We start from the raw sequence: 9417 nt of genomic DNA, 5'->3' as shown, positions 1-9417 counted from the left end.
GCCAATTGCCACTTCCCGGAGTCCTTCATTTGCACTGCTTCCTTGTAACATGAAGGCTCATTGCAATCAGTCAACATGACATAATTCATAGATGGAACAAACCTATCAGGAGGTCGCGTGACACGTCTAGATCTACGCACAATAGGTGGCTCAGGCTCAGCCACAACCTATGGTTCCACTCTATCCTGTCCTTGCTCCTCTTGAGCCCTGACATTTTGTCTTGCACGTGCAGGTCCATCTTCTTGGAAGACAACACTTCTAATCTCCTCAACCCTCTCTGGTTTAGAATGATATTTGGATTCATTAAAGTGAACATCATTGCTGCGGACAACCTTTCTGGATTCGGGATCCCAAAGTCTGTACCCCATCTCACCAGAATTACCATAGCCTAGAAAGATGCACTTTCTACTCTTTGGCTCAAGTTTGTTCCTAAATTCCTTTGAACGTGAGTATATGCCTCACAGCCAAAGACTCTGAGATGATTGTATGAGGGCATTTTGCCTGACCATACCATCTCTGGCACTGAATCCTTTTGCAAAACCTTGCGAGGAGATCTATTTACAAGATGAACAGATGTTGATACAGCTTCATGCCAAAACCCATTTGGCAGCTGTGCATTAGACAACATACTTCTGACCTTCTCTTGTATGGTCTTATTCATCCTCTCAGCAACACCATTTTGAGGAGGATTGCAAGGAGCAGTAAGTTCACGTTTTATACCTTTTGACTCACAAAAGTCCTGAAAGGCCTTTGAAACATACTCTCCACCATTGTCAGTGCGTAAGCATTTAAGCTTCTTGCCACTCTGATTCTCCACAAGTGTCACAAACGTTTTGAAAACACTAAACGCTTCATCCTTGTGCTTGAGAAAGTAAACCCATGCTTTCCTCGAGTAATCATCTATAAATGTCATAAAGTAAGAAGCTCCCCCTAGAGATAGGTTAGGCATAGGTCCACACAAATCACTATGAACAAGTGCCAACTGTGTATCTCTTCTACTGCTTCTATGCTTATGTGGCTGCTGTGTTTGCTTACCATACAGACAATGTTCACAGAATTCAAAATCATTAAATGAAAAGCCAGGCAAATAACCAGAACGAGACAAGATTTCCATTCCCTTCTTGGACATATGTCCTAACCGGCTATGCCACAAAGAAACGTTCGGCTGCTCGGTTACATTGATTACATTTTTAGAGACATTTGATACATAAATCATGTAAAGTCCTCCAGACTTTACTCCATGTGCTACTGTCATAGAACCCTTGGATATCTTCCACATGTTCTGTCCAATAGTGGTGACGTAGCCAGCATCATCAAGTAAACCTGTGCTGATCAAGCTCTTTGTAATTGCGGGAACATGTCTCACATTCTTCAGCGTGAAAGAAGAGCCATTCTGAAACTTCAATTGAACATCTCCAACACCTAAGATCTCACATGTCTGCCCATTGCGTAGCCGAACATGATCTTTAGTGGTCACACAAGAAGTAAACCACTCCTTGTTTGGAGACACATGAAGTGATGCCCCTGAGTCTATAATCCAGTCACTCAGTGCATTTCCATCAGATGTTGTAAGAAGAGTTGAGTCCATTGTATTCTTCAAGAAGTAGATGTCTCCTGACACTAGACTGTCATCCTCTGCAACAGTGTTTGTCACATTTATTTCTTGAATCTTCACTGAGGACTTGTTCTTCTCACCATGGTCTTCAGCTTTCTCTTTGCTTTTTCTGCTTTCCATTCTCTGCAGTCTCTTTTCATGTGACCCTTCTTGCCACAATGGTAGCATTCTATGTCACTCTTGCCTTTAGCACTGCGGGACTTGCTACGAGACTGATTCCTCTTTCCACCTTTGTACTTTTCTTTGGTCCTTCCCCTGACAACTAAGGCTGTTCCTTTGCCTTTGTCCATTGTCTTTCTATTGGTCTCTTTAGTAAGCAGACTTCCTTCTACACCTGCTATGTTCAAACCATCTGGAGGTGCAGAATTACTCAAAGCTGTGCGAAAAGTGTCCCAACTTTTCGGCAATGTGATCAACAGGAACATAGCTCTAACAGGTTCATCAAACTTGACACCTTGAGCTGACAACTGACTATAGATTGTGTTGAATTCATTCAGATGATTGGACATAGGTGTCCCTTCTTTCATCTTCAAGTCAACAAGCTTCTTAAGCCAGTATACCTGTGAAGCTGCACTCTGCTTCTCATAAAGATCACTCAGCTTTAACCATGCTTGATAAGCCGACATCTCGTCTGCTACATTGAAGTAAACGCTTTCTGCCAAAATCAGCATAATGGTAGAAAGTGCCAATTCATCCATTTCGCTCCATTCATCTTCGTCCATATCTTCTGGTTTTATCCCCTTGAGCTCTATAGGTTTTATCTGCTTCTTTTGTACCAACACGTGCCAAATCTGCTGCTTCCACAATGGGAAATTGGTTCCATCCAGCTTCTTGATATTGTAAAGAGCAGTGTCCTGTGATGCAGCCATAGCTACGCTTCACAGTAGTTTACTTTCCTGGAAAAAATTCGGCAGAGTTTCCCCTGTAAACTGACCTCTGAACCAATATCAACCTGTCAAATGAACCAAGAAAGCTTCAGATTCTGCATAAATTTTGGTAGAGTCTCCTTTGTAAAATGGCTCTGGTGTAGTCAAAAAACAGACCAAAAATAGCTCAAAAACACTGTCTCTCTGACACTGTAAGCTGCGGGTAAACCTGTCCTACACCTGTACTGTCTCTCACTGTCTTGTCACTGTCCTGTAATCATAGACTGTGACAATGCCTCAACGACAGTAAAGCAAAGATGCAATCCCAACTGTCTAACTCACAGTCAATACATCCTAGCTGCCTATCTAAGGGTGCTCGAGGGATCGCTCCAAGACCTATATCACCGAAAGGATCTCAACATTCGAGAATCCCCCAGCTCAATAAAACCTCACTCGACCCTCAACAAAGGCTGCAGTAAATCTGACAGTACATAGACTTCCCACAAAGTCATACATCCACAAATTTCCCACTGTATGCTGTAACCGCTGCGGCGGTTGTTTGCTGCGTGACTCACAGCCAGCAAACCCTCAACAGACATACATCATCTCTGACAATACATCCCATGTGGAAGTACCTACAATGTCAGGATGAAAACTGGAATATCAAGCAGCAAACACAAGCTACCTGATGAACTAGTGGATGTCGCCTACAGTCTGTGTGTAGATGCGCCCATGTCGTATGTGACATGCCTCCAAGAACTGTGAGCCGTCCTTCGATGTGTAGACAGCCACAAATCAACACTTTGGGAGTGTCAATATCCTTAGCACCTGCAGTCGTAGGCCAAAAACCCCAAATTTACAGAGTCGGATCTGCACCCGTCGAGACCACGTAGTCGAAAATGGCCTGCGCAGACCTTTGTCGAAGCCGAACGGTGGCCGAGATGACCTCAGAATGAAATTCTGACAACACCAAGTCCTTCGGGATCTCCCATGAGATTTGGGGCCGTGTCTTCGCCTGTCAAATTTCACTCCAATCTGAGTTGGTGACTCTAGCCTCCTGCAGTGCTGCCCCGAACCTCGATCTGAGCTTTGATACCAGTTGAAGGAGTACGAGCGGAAGTGCGACGCGAGAGAGAGAGTGCGAGAAGAAGAGCACGACGATATGGTGAACTCGCTCTACTGTAATGTGTAGAGCATAGTGAGTTCTTATTAGGTTTTAACAAAAGAATATGTGTACATACCTAGCGGCCCGCCCACTTACCTGGGCGACCACATTGGGCTTTATACCCCAACAGTAAAGTCAGGTACATGGCTTGTCGGTCCAATAGGAAAAGGGTAAGATTGATCGCCGATGAGAGGTGCACTCTAACTGGAACATTCAAGGGATTAGTTGGCTAAGCATGGGCACCCAAGTGTGAATAGGGCGAGCTCATATAAAAGTCAACTAAACCTAAAATTCACTGATTCTCTCATTTGTGCAATTGAAGAGTGCTCTTGCTCCATCTCCATCTTCTTCTTCTTCGTCTCCTTGTGTGTGTGTGTGTATACGTGAGAGAGAGAGAGAGAGAGAGAGAGAGAGAGAGAGAGAGAGAGAGAGAGAGAGAGAGAGAGAGAGAGTGCGATCGAGCATTGCGGCGGCACGACGGTGGGCGAGGCGGTTGAGTGCGGCGTAGCAGCGTATCCATCTTCTTTGCGGCGAGGAATCCTCCACGACAGGAAGTGTAGAGCGGTGAGTGACACACCAACGCCATCTTTGAGCTTACTAGTTTAAGCTTGTTGTGTGCTTGGATCCATTTGTGGCTCGCACACAGTGTATCGGTAAGTTCCTTGCATTGACATGTGTGACATACGCGCACAAATATATCATGCACGATATAGAAAGGGAACACATTTTTTTCCCTCTTATGCTATAAGGTGCTTTGCTATAACGAGCGTCTTATAGCCTCAGAATGACTCAATCTATAAGGTGCTTTGCTATAACTAGCTTACTACCTGCAACCATAGCTATGCCATGCTGCATAGAATATGTCGATGGTAACCCAAATGGTAAGTCTTATGGAAAACCATCATTGTATTTTGTTAAGAGCCCCTATAATTTATTAGCAACATTTTCCTGTTGTGATGACTGAGAAATTGAAAGTGAAGGAGAAGAGGAAAGAGAAGCATGCAACATTTGCTTGTGTATGATGACTGAGAAATTGAAAGCAAAGGAGAAGAGGAAAGAGATGCATGCAGCATTGAGGAATTCTTAGACAGAAGAGAGTCATGATCAACATTTGATAACAAATAACACAAAGAGTAACACAAAAGAATTGTTCCATTTCATCATTGAAAGAGAGCTTCATAAGCTCCAGCCGTACAAATGAGTGGTGAGAGAGGTACATCTTTTTCCCCCAACTATATCACATCCATACCATTGGATTCAAACATAATAGTGTTATGCTCATAGCTATGATGTAATGATGAACCTAACCTATGAAACTGCTCCCAACTCAACACCACATCTGCTCTATCCATGTTCATCGTCTGAAAATCCAAGGTTGTCTGATACCCTTGGATCTCAAGAGGTACACCTTTGACATGAGTGTCCCACACTTTAGCATCATGGCCATTGGTCATAGCTACCTTGTAGTAGTGGGAGCTAGGAGTCTAAGGCAGATTGAGACGTTTCACTAACTTATAGTTCATGAAAGTATGAGAAGCACCATCATTTACAAGTGACCTTGAATATAGCCATGCATTCTCACAAGCTCATGTGGCCCAAATGGTGGTTTCCACATAAAAGCACTTATACAACACTCATTTATTGTTTCTATATGGGCTACCTGCATATTGGGGTGACAAGAAGAGGATTCAAGTGGAAGCAATTGCACCATGTGCTTTGCTTTTTTCTTTCGTTGGGTAGCACAGTTCCCCATGGGACAATCCTTTTTGCCATTACCACTTTCCATACATTAAAACAATAATTTCTCTTTTTTGTCTTTTCAAATTCCTCAGTTGAGAGATGGCTTGTAGGCCCCTTGGGCTTCTTGAATGCATTAGATGAGGCCAGAGCCAATTTTATTTTATTATGTGCTTGGTTGTTACTATGAGATGCACATGCATCCAAACATTAGGCATATGCATGCTATGCAATGATTTATCATTAGGGTCACCATAAATATGTGCTTTGACTTTGGCTTCCTGAAGTGTTTTCGGGTCCTACATTTCAACATGCTTCTTAAGTTGAGGAGTTAATCCATGAATGAATCCTCGTACCTGCTAGAAGTCATCTAAACCCTCTAGTTTGAGGTAAGCATCTCTATAATGCCAGATATATTCAAGAAGTGTCTTATGTTGCATCATAGAACACTTATCCGATGCCATCCTATTCCTATCCTTCTCATTAGCATGAAGAAATTCTTGAAACACTCAAAAACATCCCATGTACACAATACAATGCCCTTCTCCTGGAGAGACATCCACCATTTATAGGCTTTGCCTTTCAGTGTCAAGCTAGCTTACAATACCTTGATTGCATCCGAAGTACAACAAAGTTGATGAATACCTTCCCATTCATTGAGGAAAATATCGACCGTGTCTTTGTTGAATTCTTTCTCCTTAGCCCAAAAGACCGGTGATTTTGTGTTATTCAATAGCTCATCCACCTCTTTCTGAGTAAGAGATTGCAATAGATCCAGATTGGAGCCTTGCTCCAGTTTGCCATGGTTAGAATTCTCATGCCTTGAGCTAGAAAGATTCTTGGGTGGCTCACTTGCATGCCCTTGGATCGTTGATTCATGAACTATACTATAAAATCAAACAATTTAAGACATACTCATTCAGATACATAAAATTTGCTTCTAAGATAGACATACATGATTGCAATGCCCTAAATTCTTGGATGTCAACAAGTACTTCAGTCTAGTTGTCCGTGCCAATTGCTATGCAAGTATTCTCCATGAGAGTATCCTTCTATGGGGCAATGGTAGGCCTAACGGGCAATGCATGCTCAAAATCAAACGTTTGTATCCATGGTGCAAGTGCAATTGTCAATGGAAAGAAGTATCTTGTAATCATATTTTGACAATTCCCTAATCTAGAGAGCCCTTTGCAAAATACTAAGGTCATTGTTGAGGTCTTGGAAATCCCTTGGAGAATAGCTTCAAATATTTGGTGGCCTTGGGATGTTGTGAGAGCTTGAAGCTCCAAAAAACCTCAGGTTGCAAGCTAGGAATTGTTTGTGGCAAGAACCACTACTCTTCCAAGGCTACCTGCTTTCAATTGAAAGTCCATAGGATTCTTAAGATCTTGGAGGTTCAAATAGCCGAGTTTTGGAATGCTTTGAGGGCTTGAAGCCTTGCCAAAACTTGAAGTGCTTTGTCTCAATGTGGAAAACTATGTCTGCTTCCTGGTTTTCTTCACCTCAGATGCAAGAGATTATGTATGCTTGCTGCTTTGATGACTTTGTCTCTTGCATGTGGTGAATATCCTTTACCCCAGTCATGCCCCCGTCCTCTTCATGGCCGGTAGCTCACTGCACCCAAGGGACTCCCAAGTTGTGGGCACCCATGGGTGGGAACACTACCTTGACCAAATTAACCTTACGTGTGAAAAGTAAAGCATCTTCCATGGCATTTTAACGTGGTAGCGCACGGAAGTAGAGAGAGAGAGAGAGAGAGAGAGAGAGAGAGAGAGAGAGAGAGAGAGAGAGAGAGAGAGAGAGAGAGAGAGAGAGAGAGAGAGAGAGAGAGAGAGAGAGAGAGAGAGAGAGAGAGAGAGAGAGAGAGAGAGAGTAGGATGAGGAAGAGCTCACCACCACATGTTATAGAGTCGAGTTTGGATTCTCTTGCCCTTGCTCTCCCAATGAACCAGCCCATGCACATGATGGTGTAGCTCTGAAAAACTTCATGTGTGTGTGTAAGGGTTCTTGCTCGTGGCCCTACCAAGCTTCTACTCCTCCTTTGCCTCCACGATTTTTGCATGTGCATGCAAGAGAACTCCATAAAGTATTAATGCTATGAGCGGGATGGAAACACACACAACGCCTCTATAACAACCCGGTACACACTCTTGGAATGATACACACACACACACACACTATGGGCACCACTCGGCTTACACAACCCACCTGGACGAGACAGGGAACACACCGATGGAGTGACAGGAGAGAGACTATCCATTTGCCCACTCCACACAAAGACACACACACACACACACACACACACACACACACACACACACACACACACACACACACACACACACACACACACACACACCAAAAAAACTTAGCTCAAAAGAGGAGAATTTCTGATGTTTAGATACAATTGAGCTTGGGCCAACACCAATGGGAAAAATTGCTCACACAATATGGGTAAAATATGTCAGATACAATCACAAATTGGAGCAGAAGCTTCGCTCATAGGAGAAACTTACACAACCAAAATAGCAGAAAAATAGTGAGGGATTTGGAAAAATGGACAGCACCATCACGTTTGGAACGGCCCAAAACCCCAGTCTACAATGTTAAAGTGCTCAAATCCGACCTTGAATGAGCAGTTTATGGCCAAAATAGGCTCCAAAAACAACAAAAACTCAGTTGCGGCTGTTCCTCCTCTTCTCTCCACGTTTTCTCTGGTCTTCTCGCAAATTTTTCAGTTCCCACACTTAGCTTTATTACTTGGGCACCCTTGGCCTTTTAGTTGACCTCAAATGGACCCTGAACAGGCCAAAAAGTGGCCTCGCAGTGCATAGTTGTCACCATGCTGCATCCATTCGCACAGCTGGCACTCAACTTTTTCCAATAATGCATCCCACAACCACGTGAAGTGTCCCCCAGATATAGTTCTCATGATGAACTTTTTGCATAATTATCACAAGGAACCACCCACGTTGTGTCCGTACTTATCCACGTGCAAATATTGACCCCATTCGACCTCCTGACGCCACTAGATGCCATCTGACGCACCTGCTTACCTCATGTCGTTGGCCCGCAGCTAGCTTCCTCAAGAAGTTTTACGTGCTACCAACTCCTCATAAGGCAATACTTTTTAATTAGCAAAAAAACCTCCTCCCAGGCAAGAGAAGGGTTAGAGGAAGAATAGCAAATTAAGTGTAGCAGGCAGATACAAGAGCTAATAGCATCATTGTAGGGCCTATTGCTATTCCTTTTTATGAATTCTATGAGTGGCAGTTTCAGGAGATCTCTTTTCCACACAAACCTTAGATCATACCCACCAACAGATGGGGTATGAAGGGAAATTGAGAGGTTAAGAAATTGTATAGATGTGCAGAAAGCCCCATTGGGTGTGATGGTCTCCTGGAGAGAGGTTTGTTCAATTTTTAGGCAATGAGGGTAAATCAAAAAAATTTCCTTGGGGAAGTCCCTATTTTTGACACTAAGTAGGTCATCCATGTATCTATAAGTGTGTTTGAACTGTGGAAGTTTATTCTGGTAAGTCTCCATGGTCTTGAGACACCACCTGTATTCAAAGAAGCAAGGTAAATATTACACATAAGTGGAGATCATGAAAAACCCATGGGGATGCCTAGGCGTTGGTTAAAGCAAAGACCACCTGAAACTATAGTGCAGCTATTCAGCAGCCAGGAGATGTAGGAGCAAAGCTTAGCTTCATTAAAATGTACGGAGTGTACGGAGTGAGATAAGTGAATCCACCTAGGTTCTTTGGAAAGAGAGATGTAGAAAAACTTCTTCTTTCTAGCATTGGAGAAAGCCAATTTAATCACCTTGGCAAGAACAGCCTTAAGGCCAAGATCCCCATCAAGGGGAATATTTTTGTAACATTGTGTGATGTCAACAGTAAAGATGTGGAAGATTTGCTGAGGAAGGTTAAGTGAGACTTTCGTAGAGTTTTTTGTAAGCCAGAAGGGATTATACTGGACATGTAAGAAGTCCTGGCAGACTTTATGTTTACTGGTACAAATAAGCTCAAA

Source organism: Adiantum capillus-veneris, chromosome 23, assembly GCF_014529385.1.
Source record: "Adiantum capillus-veneris isolate H3 chromosome 23, ASM1452938v2, whole genome shotgun sequence".
Lineage (NCBI taxonomy): Eukaryota > Viridiplantae > Streptophyta > Polypodiopsida > Polypodiales > Pteridaceae > Adiantum > Adiantum capillus-veneris.
Note: the sequence above shows the minus strand (reverse complement) of the source record.